Source organism: Parus major, chromosome 6 (genome assembly GCF_001522545.3).
Source record: "Parus major isolate Abel chromosome 6, Parus_major1.1, whole genome shotgun sequence".
NCBI classification, from domain to species: Eukaryota; Metazoa; Chordata; class Aves; order Passeriformes; family Paridae; genus Parus; species Parus major.
The window spans coordinates 16148376-16162062 of NC_031775.1; the positions used below are offsets into that span (position 1 = coordinate 16148376).

Sequence of the window (13687 nt, forward strand, 5' to 3'; positions counted from 1 at the left end):
ATAAGACAATAAGGTATAGCACAGTGAGTGAACTTAAACTGTCCTGCTTAGGCTGGTGGTAATTTGTGGTACACTGAACATGCTGAGGTGCCCCAGCAGCCATACCAGAAATGTCCTGGCAACACCGTGCACAGTCCCTGTGCTCTGGTATTGCAGGAGAGAGTGCGCAGTTTGGGGGGCTGCAATGAGAATGGAGAGCTCTACAACACCCACAGACCCCCAGTATTGCAGCTTGGCAATATGTGTGATGTTTCTTCCTGGTCCTTAAAGTAAGAATGGCCAAAGCCATCAGGAGAGGAGAGCGATCCTGCCTTTATTGGCCCTTTGCAATCTTGGATGCTTTGGGCAAGCCGTGTCCTGCATGTAATTACCTGTCCCTGCAGGTAATGGATGTGTGTAAGTATTTGAAATTGCTTGTCACATCTAGTTCTTCAAAATGAACAACAGAACTGGGTCTTTTATTTATGATGATGCAAGTGAGTGAAAGACCTGAAGTATGAATTTTTGGGTTGCTTTTTGGGTCTTTAGAGCTGGCACTTCTGAAAATATTTTTTGAAAGTCAAGTAGAAGTGACTTATTGGACAGTAAATTTTGAACTCTTTAGTGCCATTTTTATAGTAATAAATAAAGGAGCAGGACTGTAGGCTTAAATTTTCAGAGGAATGTTCAAGTTTATGATGTAGTCATATATATTAAATAATTATTTCCTGCTGTTTGACCAGGTTAGAGTAAGGGAAGACCAGGAAAGGCAGAGTTAATTTTTTGGGGTTGGGTTTTTTTTTTTGTTAGACTTACTTATCTGTTTCAAAGTTCAAAATATGCTATGCAAGAAAATAAGTAAAATTTAATATCTTAATTTTTAGAAAGTGTAAAGTTTTTAAACAGGTATATTTTAATTTTTTAATGAGAAGCTTAATTTTCGTTGCTTGGAAAACAGCATATAGTTCAGAGTAAAAACGTCAGCCTAAATGATTTACCATGAAGCTTTACAAGAAGCTTTTATGGTACCTTCCTTTCACACTGTAATTAAAATTCTTCTTGGTGCTATACGATACAAGGTTTGCTGTTCTTCCCTGTAACAATGTGAAGAGTTGTGCATCTCACCGTTATGCATGAAAATTATTTCCTTCGTTCCGCTGAGGAAAATCGTGTTTGTACGATTCTACAGATAAATACCCAAACGGAACCTTAAATGCTTAATTGGAGAAAATAAATCAGTTTTAAATCGCAGAACTAGTCCCGGTGTGTATTTTCTAAGGGGCCGGAGGCCGTGATGTCCTTACCGGCAGCAGCTCCGGAGCTGCCGTGCCCTTCAGCCCGGGGCTCTCCCGGGCTTTCCCGAGCCCGGCCCGCGGGGCGGCCCCGGCCCTGCCTTCTCCTCACGGGGCTCCGCAGGCTCCATTTGTCAGCTCTGTGGGTGCGGGGTGCCCGTGAGTTCCCGGGGCCGTGTGAGGCGGCACCGAGCGCAGCCGCGGCTCTGCCCTGCGCCCGCCCCGTTCCCTGAGGGGAGAGCTGCCCCGGGCCGGGCCGCGGCGCTGCCATCGCCTGGATCCGCCGCTTGGAGGCTGTGCTGGGGCACTGCTGCCGCTGCAGGGACACGCAGGCGAACAGCAGCAGTTCTGCCTACGGAGCAGGTTGGAGGGACAGTGCCGCACAGGGGGCTGAGGAAAACAGAGAAGGGCTCCGGTCTGTCCCGGCCTTTGGCGTAATGGGGCCACGATGGTAACGTGCTCGTAGCGTGGACTGGGAGGTGAAATTGCCAGGTGTTCAAGGGAGAGAAAAGGGAAAAGGGTCAGTGCGGGACAGCTTTCACTCAGTGGTACCTGGTAACACCACGCGCCTTATCGGGCGGGGGACAGCCACGGGCCCGTCACGGGCAGGACGCGTGTGGCCGTGCGATAAGCGCCCAGCGCTGCCACTGCCCCGGGCTGGAGGAGCACCGAAGGCCCGAGGGACGCACTCGCTCCAGCCTCGGATGGTGACAGACCCACTGTCTTCTCGAGCATCCCTTCCCCGCCTCCGATCCACGTCCTTCTCCTCCGGCCAGACTCAGCGCTTATCTCCTCACCCATTTGTCACCTGCCTGCTTCAGCCCTTGTGTGACCCCTAGCATCCCCCTAGAGCCCACACCCTCCTGCAGCTCCCGGGCTCTCTGTCGCAGATTAATGCCCACCAGCTCTCAGGAACTTTTCTCAATGTCTGCTCGGTCCCCAACCTCTTTGTCCTTCCTTCATTACAGGTGTTGCTGAAGCCATATTTTATCTTTTGCCTTGGAGTAGGATACGATAAGCAGGGAAGTCACCGAGAGCTGTGGACGACAGCCTTTTTGCTTTCAGATCCAGCCATACAGCACTGCAGGTGGCGATAAGGTGATAAGATCCATCTCTTCTCTTAATGTGGCCCTTAAAAAAACCCCAAACCCTTGGGAAATTGCAGTTCAGTTTCACCCAATCCCACCTAAGCAGCTTCAGCATTCAAATTTTCAGGGTGTTTGGAAGATTCCTCATACAATTCACAAAACACACCACCTCAATCAATCTGAAGTCTGCTCTACCACCTAATTTTCAATTCCCTGCTTCAAACTGTAAGACTGTCAGAGATCTGCTACCGTTTCCCATTAAGTGTCCAAACTATGACAGAAGAAACTTCCCATAGTTGCTCAGTGGGGCCACAGAGCATGGTGTTTGTACTAATCTTAGCAATTGGAAATGTGGTCTTATTAAAGGAATTACCAGGCAACCAGGTGGGGATAGCAGCATTCCTGTGCCAGGTGGAAGTAGAAGATGAGAAGGAGGAAGCATCACCTTGCAGAGCTCTGTCACTTAAGGCTGACACAGCCTTGAATGGAATGGATCCTGCAGATGTGCCTTCCAAAACAAACAGCCTTCTCTTGGCTCAAGACTTACCAATGGGGGAATGTGAGAATGTGTAGGTGAGTGCAGGCACGTGAACGCTGAGGAAGAGGAGCAGAATGAGCCTTAGGACAGAGTGCAAGAAGAGAAATTGTCAGCAGTACCTCATTAACTGCACACTTTTCACAGTGAATGAAGAACAGAATTACAGAGCCACAGGCCCCTTCCCTGTGTTTTGCCATGCAGCAGGACCTTCCTTTTCCCCCTGGGTCAGACTTTTCTGCTGGATGCGACCGTCCCTGGGCTGCACCTGCTGTGGTGACTCGCTAATACATCTGCTTGGAAGAGATGCCTTGTTCACACATTGAAAGGATAAACTGCTTATCCTGTTTTCTGTAATTCTGTCAGAGAGCAAAAGCTCATCTGACTGGTTTAACTTAAGGGGAAATACAAGGCAATGTGGTTGAAGGAGATAGAAAATGGAGAAGGGACTCTGAATCAGCTGATTTGTATTTAAAGGTTTTATTCTGCTTGCTCTCTCTTTCTAAAAATATTTTTTCTGGTTTGGAGAAATAATATATAAATGATACCCTGGCAAGAAGTGCATAAAATCTGACAGATGAATAAATTGCACTCTCCAGAGCTGTAAGCTTGAAAAGAACATTGCAGAGATAATGAATGTTCTTGGCTTGAGAGAAATTCTGTCCATTAGAAATATACCTCTCTGAAGATTGATCTGAACTTTTGAGCTTTCAGTTGAATAACTGCTCTTTGAGATTCAAAAAAAAATTTACTTATTTAATTTTCCATTCACCAGAATTGAATAACATGCAGTTGGTGATTTAAAATGTTGTTGAATTAATTATGACATTTTGTTAAATTCCCTTTTGTCTTTCCTTTGTCCGTTTTTTATTTCAAAGGCCTCAGTAGTAGGCAAAGTGTTATCACCCCAGTAGAGATGAGAGATGAGTCAGAGATTTGTCAGCTTGAATGGCCTTAGACCTGCACTTATCCCTGCTGACTACCCAGATGCAAGTTTGAAGTGATGTTTCTTGCATCTTAAAGAGCAGGACTGAGAAAGCTCAAGCTTCCTTGCTCAGCTTTGTTCTAACCTTCTCTGCTACAGCCTGTCATGGCAAACAGGTCAGATTCACACTCACAGAGCTATAATAAATAATCTGAATCCGGCAGCAAAGGAAAAAGTGAGAAGGGGTGAGTCTGAAGGGTGGTTTCACTAGTGACTGCATGAGTCTCATGGCTATATCCGGAGGACCAGGTGAGTATCTGCATCCTCCTTTCCAGCCAACCACCTCACATTACTGGGCCTCAGTCAGGAGATGGGAATGGGCAACTCAAGTAACTGCTGCCAGGAAGGACAGTATAAAGCATTAGTACAGTATAAAGCATTAGGACAGTATAAAGCATTAGTATAAAGCATGGTTTAAGCTGAGCATATAGTGCTCAGCTTAAACCATGCCCCTGCCCATGCAGATTTATGGGAAGTCTAATATGATGTTACACACATATGAAAAGAGTAAATGAATCTGTTGTTCCAGCATCTTTATTCATTCACTGCTAAATTCAACCTTGCAAATCTAAAGCCTCCTTTAATTTTGAAGTAGCAGTTACATAAATAACAGCATTAGACGTGAATGTACAGCCCTATTTGCAATCCTGAACACTATTATGGCACAGACTTCTATGACTTAGCGATATGAGAGTGAAATCTGTACACAAACAGCTGCTTTTGAAGCTGGACTAGGCAGCTGCCTGAGTCAAGCCTTTGACAGACAGACTGTGCTGCCAGCCTCTGCCCCTCCCACACACCATGTGAGCTCCAGTGCAGCAAATTTGGTCAAAGCTGCATCAAATATTAATGCTTCAGACCACAGGCACTGTCCAGACCACACTGACCCTTTCATATGATCTGCCTCATATCCACACTGCAAACCAAATGTGCTACCCATACTGGAACAACAAAGGCCTGCAGCCATGACTTAGAGAACACATGGTAGGAAAGGAAACCACAGCTGCACTGCTGAGAGGCCTGTCAAAGCCTTTTCAGATGTAGTACATTGGTTTGCAACATTTCAAATTTCAGCTGAAGACAAATTTTTCTGTTGTTTTTCTGTATCATATAGCTGATTTTTGTGTCATCCCTGCAATTTTATTGTTCTGTGGCGTAATTTACAGCAAGCTATTTATGGGACTAAAATAACTGTCAGCTTGGAGAAAAGCATTGTTTCTCTTGTATGTAATGGGGGTTGGAAGACAGTTAGAAGGTTCCTGTCCCAAAACGGATCACACTACATGGATGCCTGTACAGGAAAGATGGAAATATTTGTTTCTTACTCCAGTTTCTTGCTATCTCCTATTCTTGAATACTCCAATTTTAATTTCAGAATTCTCACATCATCAATGCACCTAATATTATACTTGATGAATACTTTTAGTTATGAGAATGATTTCATATCAATTTCCCTGAGATACCATTCTTCATTTAAAAGGACAGGCACATATTTTTTTGCTACTCCCCTTGTTTGCACTTTGGAGCACTGGAGCAAAATTTATTTCTGAGGAATGGGCTTTGCATATTTTTATACATCCTTTTAATGCTTCATTAATTTGAAGCATCTTCTGATGAGAGAGCATATCAAGAGGCTAAACAGTAATTACCTCCCACAAAACACCTATCCTTGGTAGAATAAGCCACCAGTGTTTAGTGGCAACCCTTTGATGATGAAGCAGAATGCTGGATTTATGAGGTACAATCCGAAGATAGCTGCTACTCAGACAAGACTTCACAAACCTGAAATGCAAGTTTAAAACAAAATAAATTCATATTTTAGGCTTACAGAAAAAGGTGAAGGCTAGAACAAATATCTACTGAAAAAAAGCAGTGCATGCTCATCACCTTGAGGCTTGCTGGCAGATTCAAAAAATCACAGCTCAACAGCAGGTACCCACATAAGGGAAAAAAGAGATCTTCCCTTAGGACTCAGACCTTAGACTAACAATATCCTGCTGCTTTTGAGAGAGGAGTTATCCCTGGAACACTGCATTTGCATTATGTCTGCTAACGTCAAGGCTTAGCACAGGACAAAAACATCATGAATTTAGCAGAAGTACTAATTCAGATAAGTACAGGCTCAGCTGTTGCTAAATTGGCAATTATAACTAGATAGTCTCTGCTCCCCTGCCATCATCATTGTCGGTGCTGAAGTGTTGTCTCAGTTCAGCGAGTATTCTATTTTCTAAGCTCTCATTTGTCTTCTGTTTGACAGCTTACAGTGATTTTGTTGAGCTGTACTGATGAACTGCTGTCAATGGAAAAAACTCCAACCACCAGAGGCATACGAGGATTAGCCAAAATGTACAATTCCTACACAGTTGGAAAATGGGGAGATTAACTATAAAAGGACTGAACCAGAATATGAGATCAGATCATCTTCTCAGATACCGCATGTGTTCAGGATTGCAAATCCATGTCCAACTATCTTTATCTCTGACCTTTTAAAATAACTTTTCAGCACAACTGCAGCTACTGGCAGGAGCAGCAGAAGCCAGAAAAAGAAAACAGTGCTGGCAAGTCCAGCATTTTACCTGCTGGGGACCTAGATCTGCTTTCAGCTGGTGCAGAATTTTGAATTCCAGCATCTGCTCTAGGCTTACATTGCTGTGCTAAGGAGGGATAATCTTGTTCTAGACATTAGATGAAATCTGAATCTCTTTTTTCCAAGCAGTTGGTACAGTTCCAGAATTCTTCCACAATGCTCTTATTTCTATCTTTTGTTACTCTGCACAGTCTGAGACCAACCTGGCTTCTGTAAAGTTGTACTGTGGTCTGTCAGCATTGGTGTCAGAGCCTTATAACTCACCACTAGAGGATTTTTAAAATATAGTACCTTCTGGGAAAAAACAGGCCACAAAGCTTGTTCCATAGGTCAGATTCCTCTTAGCCCCATCCTTATTCAAAGAAAGTAACAGCCAACTCAGCTGTTTGCCTTTTGGTTGTGCTGTCCTGGTCCAGCCATGGCTCCCTGTGCCCTTTATGCCTCTGACTCCTGGGCAGTCCGGCCACAGGACAGGGGCACTGCTGGGCACTGCAGGTGCTTCCTGGGGAGGCAACTGAGCCCAAAGGCTGGAGCATCAGGGTCTCACCCAAAACATTCCCAACAGCATCCAGCAATCATGTGGGAAGTAGCAATGGGCAAGGTGCAGTAGAATTTGAAGCATCAGGTGGCAGATCCATCCATGGCTCATACAGCCACACAATTACTGTTTGTGCATCTGCTTGTCCAGGAGACACCATTCCTGAGCTGTGTAACTGCACCTTAAACCAGCTGAAATTTAATCTGCAACAACATCCAGCTGTGATAGATTTGTCGGAGGTGCTGGAGGAACCCCAGTCCTCTGTGATCGAGAACTTATGTTGACAGGTGGTCGCTTTGCTTCTATAGATGGAAAAGGGCATTTGTAGGACTTCTGGGACAGAAAAACCAGATTGTGCAGCTAGGAGTGGCCCTGCAATCACTGCCTGTAGCACCTTGTACACTTGAGTCACCTGCAGATTTTGTCTCAGGTGGTTCTTCCCAAGCTCCTGCTGTGCAGCAGTGCTGCTTCCTCCAGCCAGCAGGTCTCACAAAGGTGAAGGGAGCAGAGTTGCAAGGGCAGCATGGCCAAGGCACTTGGCTCCCACTCTGGGTCTTACTTTTGGTTTGTGTGTGTGTGTGTGTGTGTAGGGGTGTCATGGTTTATCTGATTAAATGTTAATTTTTTAAAATGCAAATAGATTTTAAAAGACAAAATTAACTATGTGCACTATTCAAGACAGCACCAAATTCACCTGTTAACAGTATTAGAATTTAATTTCATTGTACAGTTTCTCCTTCCTTCTGCCTCCTTAACTACTGGGCAGGGAGTATCAAGTGTTGTTACTGTATTTTGATAGTAATACTGTTCTGTTCAGTTCCTCCATAAGTAAATTAGTAAAAAAGGATACTTGACTTTCACAAAAAGTGGTGTTGTAGAAAAAAAGGTATTTTGAAGCCATCTAATTACATCTCAAAAATGAAATTATAAGAAAAGAATTTGCTTTTTGAATACAGGAAATGTTACAATGCAAAAATACACTTCTGGAGTCTTCCTACCATGAGCCATGTAATTGTGGTGTATATTTGACTTATCCTAGTTACATTTCAGTATATTTATTTGCTTTTTGACTGGAGCAGAACTGCCACATGCTGATCAATTCAGCTTGCTTATGCCTTTTGTGCCTCTCCTGGGGTGTGCAATATAACAACCCTTGTTCTTTTAAAAACAGAGCAGCACCAAACCAAAACTAAAAACTACCATCCAAGCTGCATATCATGGCTGATGCAGAAATCCTCCGTTTCCCTTGGTCACATTTGTAGGTCTGCCAATGTGTTTTAACATTGGCTCTGTGGATTCCATTCATAACGTGCAAGGAAAGGGTTACATGGCTTCCCAGATGATTATGCAGCTGTCAAAAGGGATGAATTCATCTTAAGCACTACTTTTTAAAATGCTTTCTTAATTTGCTTGTGAGGAATATCCAGATGCAGCTGATTATCCTGTAATGAGACTCCTACAGCTGATAGTCTAATAGGCTTTTGAAGGTGCCCAGCTTATTATATGGAATGATATTTTTTTGTATTTTTTTAAGCTCTTCATATGTGTATGCCACAAATGGATGTACTCCTCAATAATGAGACAGTCTAAGGGAGGTTTATGGGAGTTAATTAATGTGGTAACAAGAAAAAAATAAGGTAACCATGAAAGACACCTTCTGCTTGTCAGCTGGAGGTTTGCAAATAGTTACTTATGCAACATTGGAATGCCAGATGCAATAAATAAGGACTGGGCCATCATTTTGAAATAAGCCAGTAACATGAGTTACTACATGCATCTCATAGAGTTTTGGGAGGCACTGGCACTTGTTGCAGTTTCTAAGAACATTCTGTAATTACACTATCTGCAAGAAAGAGGTTTATCCCCATCTTGGTTGGAAAGATGGAGGTACAGAGAGCTCAGTACTACAAGCCACATGATGCTGCCCTATGCAGGGGATGTACTAAAGACTCATGCCCTGTGCTGCCTGGATTTTTGAAGAGACAAGATGATCTCCCTGACATGTGGGGCAACTTCCATCATCTGTTGCTGGAATCATCTCTAAAATGTCTCCCCAGATGCTACTAGTAAAGCTTTTTTAGTTTTTCTTGGTCCTAATCTGTAGATTAGGGCAAAATATTTCTGTGGGTTGCTAAAAATTCTACTGTTAAGAGTTACATAAAGGGATTTCAACAAACAGTGTGTGTCATTTAGCTCAGCAAGAACTGAAATGCTGGAGCAATGTTATAGACGATCTATGATCCCTTACTGTGACTCTACCCAATGAGCTTCTGGCCTCAAGGCTCAGTAAATGCACACAGGTTTTCTGTCGCTTGGCATACACTACCCCTATGTAAGTGTTGTAACTGTACTTTAAAAAAAATTAAATAAATGGATGTAATGAGTCTTAGCACTTTTGAGCCCCTTCAGAAAGGAAAATAGAAAATCTCTGTTAAAAAAGAATCTAGAGCCGAAAAAAAACCCAGAAGCATCCATAGTTTTGAAATGACTTGTAAATTTACTCTTTAATTTTGTCTGCATTTTAATTAATCTTTAAACTGAGATGGGAAAAGCAGCCTAATTATGAATAAGGTGTTATATAGCATAAATCCATAACACAATTCTGTGTCTGCAGCTGGAGATGGGGCTTGGTAATGGGGGAAGGTCAGTTGTATCCCCAGTATAGAATTTATGCTAAGTGGAAAGCACTTTCTTTATCACAGTATTTTGAAATTTAAAAACATCCTGCTGTTAAATTAGGGGTAGAAAATCCTGCTGTTAGAAGATGCCATTTACTTTTTCCAAAGAAACCAACATGAAAACACAAAAAAAAATTATTTTGCATTTAAAAGGTACCAAAAAAAAAATTAAAAGCTGAAATATTTGTTTAATGAAATTCAAACTGAAATATTTTTATAGGTTAGTACCAATTTTCTGTGCTCCTCTCTGCAATTCCAAAGGCATTGCTCTTATCTTGGTTTTAAAGAAATCCCACTAGCCCTTCATAGCTTGGTGCCAAGGCGATTAAGTCCAAGTCTCAGATTCTGTATGTCAAAATGGCATTTTCTTCTATCTCTGTTTTTATTCCTACACACATCCACCCTACCCCAAATGCCTTTCATCATATAACTTGTGTTCCATAGAGCTACTGCACTGTTCTTGATCCACAGGCAGTTATTGTAACATGTTTTCTATACTTAACCAACATTTGTCTTGGATTAATAAAATAAATTACATAAAACCTCTGAACCTGAAGTACAAATATACTGGATAAGCAGGACATTCCTCCTGCACTGTGGTCTTGTTTGAAACAGAATAAAGCAACAGAAATGCAGCAAACTATGATTACTAACAAACTCTCAATTACCCAACGGAATGACCTAGGTTAACCTAGAACTGTGCAAAAGACGTAATGTGGTACAGACTTTCTTCCACCAAGGTAGTCAAACAGTTCTGAACCAGGCACCATTTTGCTGCAGAAAAAATGCCCAAAAATCATTCTAGCTTTTCATTAAACTAGAAATGTTTTTAATTCTATTCTTGTATATTATATCTACGCATGAGAAGTATCTAGAAAATTAGGAAGGGGAGGCTCTTTCAGAGGTAGCTTCTTGTAATGATTCATGTCAGAGAAATGACAACTGCTGACAAACAGTCCTTAGACATGCAGAAAATACTCAGAGCAGTTTCCTTTATCAGCTCCTGTTAAACTGCAGCCAAGTGTTACTGAGTTGAGTCAGGGCAGAGGAGCAATTGAAAAACACTAAGCACCCCAAACATCAAGCTGTGCATCCTCTACCACAGAGTGGTCTGAAGCCAGGAATTGCTTTTGTTTTTTATTTTAAAAGCACAGTACTTCCTATGGAGGACCACTGCTTAGGCAATTGCTTTTCCATGGCTTAGTCATCCAGCATTAAATGAGATGCCTGCACGATATGTTTTGACAGGTGCTGCTGAGCTGTTTGGTTGAGGCAGTTTCAAGTCATGTCTCCTGTTTGCTTTTAGTAGTTCTGGAATGGAATTTTTCTACTGAACAACTTTGTACAGTACACCAGAAATAACTGTGTTATGCTCACAATGTTCAGAGGAGCAAAAACAATAACATATCCAGAACATGTGAATAACTAACTGGCAAGAATGGACAAAGTGGCCACAGGTCTTCATGTGAAAGCCTAGGAGCCATGAACCTATGGGTAGTTCATCCCTGTTCACAGAGCACATTTCTCACTCACAGCAATGCTTCTTCCTGCATGTCCTGGGAGCTGGCCTTCTGGAGAGTGAGTTGTATCACTCAAGCTCTGGAGTAAGGCTTGAAATTAATAAATAAAGCCTATCTGGACTTCTCTATCTTAGCAAAGCAGAAAGAGTGCTTGGCAAATCTCCACACACATACATCAAAGTTTTACAGGAAAGAAAAAAGCTAAAAAAAAAAATGAAGTAGGGAGTCCATCTAAATCTAAGAGTTTAAGGCAGAAGAAAAGAGAGAAGGGGAGAAGCATCTTCTGTGTATTTACATAATCACAGCACAGGTAATTTCTGCCCTTAGGTAAGTGCAATGGAAGTCTAAGAGAAACAATGTTAAAGGTAAAAGTATACTAAAAAATGCCAGACAACACTTCATAGTCCATGAAAGCAATGGAACATAAATTGGCTATCAGTGAAAAATACAATTCCTTCAGCCAGTAGTATCTTTCTTGATGGAGAAGAATCAATGTATTGCCCACATCAATGCTGCACATCAGCCAGTCAAAGGGTATGTAGTCACTTCCAGCCCCAGTTCTGTGTTACTGGAAGTTGCCCATATTGTAACAATTCTTTTGCTTTAAATGTTTAAGAAACACATTCCCCTACATCATTTATTCATCACTAAAAGGGAGGGAAAAAAAATAAATCAATGTCAGACTTCAGTCTTAAAGTCATTCTTTCTTCATCACAAAGATATTTCTTTAGGCTACCAACTTAAAATTAATTATATATATCTTTAGGTATGCATTTAAACAAAACACAGTTTCCATTCAGAAGTTTTGCTACAGGATATTTGTTCAACTGACAAAATACACTAAGGAGTGTAAAAAATATTTATTCAACCTAATTCAACATAACTATAATTTTCAATACTTAAAAACAAGATTTACAGAATAATGACCTTTAACCACTCATGTGAAATCATCTTACAGTCCATACAGTATTTTGTAATTGTATTTTTACAATAGCTTTAACTTCCAAAGGAGACAATGAGCTTTCCCATGAAACAAGTTTCAAACCCTAATTTGCATCATTCAATTCTCTCCAAGAGACTTTAAAAAACAGTAATAAATTGCTTGGAAATATATACAGTGAAGACCACTGAAAAGCCATTTTCTTGAAACCAGGAATTCTGTAAGAAATACATATTATATTGTTTCAAGACTATCTTACAGAGTGTAGCAACTTTCAGAGGTTGCTACTCAGTTTAGATTTTATACAAAAGTGAGCCCACTAAGACAAATATAATCAGCAGACTTACAAGGTCATAGTAATTCTTCAATTACAGCAAGAGCCTCAAAAGTATTTGATACTGATTGAATGTATAATTCTTAACACCTGTATAGGTTTTTAATACTAATTGGCCTTATATACACTTTTGTACAGTTTTAAAATATTACATCTTGGTAATTAAGATAAACATACTATAGAAAAGGTACCTTACTTTGAATTTCTCCTAACATACATTATTGCAGTCAAATAGGAAGTCCATTCTGCATTTACTTCATTTCTGGTGAAAAGAAATATTTACTTATGAATAATTCCACTAGAAGATTTTTTAAGCCATTCTTCATGCATTTGACATACTAATAGGAACAAGAAAAAACTCGGGAGAAAAACAGAGAAATTGTTGTTAAGAAAGAACTTCAAAAATGAAATCTAGATTAGGTCTGGTATGAATATGCAATGGCCAAATTATGTTTGTCAGAATTTAACTTCACAAAACAGTCAACTTCTGTTGAAATTAGTTTAGAAATACATCAAATAATGGAAGTGCTAACATCTCCCTCAGCTGACTACTTTAGACATATGGGAACAGTAAAGCTTACTGTATAGACTTTATTACACATTTAAGATTTTTCCTCTAGCCCTTTACAAAATGGAGCCAAGTTACCTTAAGAGCACCTACCCTGCAGGCAGGATGCTCAGCTCAGGTACCCAAGGTGTAGTGTCAGCCCCCTGCAGGCAGCACTTCCACTAGGGCAGGAGAGCCTAGTCCTGAACACAGCTGAGTTACACACTCAGGTCTGGATGCTTCAGGGGATGCCCTGCTCTGTCAGTTTAAATGAAGATTTAGTGTTCAATGCTGTTTTCTCACAGGTTTTCTACGGGTATTTACACAACATAAAGGAATATGGAAACTAAACAAGTGCTCTAATACTTAACTACAAAATAAGCAACTGAAATTTACTTCCCTCTTGTAATTATTTTACTGGAGGAAAAAAATGCTATCCAGCACCAGTCACAAACCAGTAAAGCCATGAGAAAATGACACTAGGCACTGCAGAAGATACAACAGGACACTGAAAATTACCAGTAATAAAATAGTCACCTGAAAGCCATGCTAATTTTAACACCTAATAGTTAGGTGGTTAAAGCTGACATATAAGTCCTGTAGAAAGTGATCCATCTTCTGCTTTCTCTGTCATTTGGGTACTTCACACTCCCTGTTTGATACC

General features: G+C 41.1%; 1 long non-coding RNA gene across 1 annotated transcript; it reads left to right on the forward strand.

Moving 5' to 3' along the window:
• Positions 1–1495: 1495 nt before the first annotated feature.
• Positions 1496–10224, forward strand: LOC117244683. The gene is made up of 2 exons (XR_004498196.1): positions 1496–4128; positions 6137–10224. It is a non-coding gene; the product is annotated as an uncharacterized LOC117244683 (long non-coding RNA).
• Positions 10225–13687: the final 3463 nt, after the last annotated feature.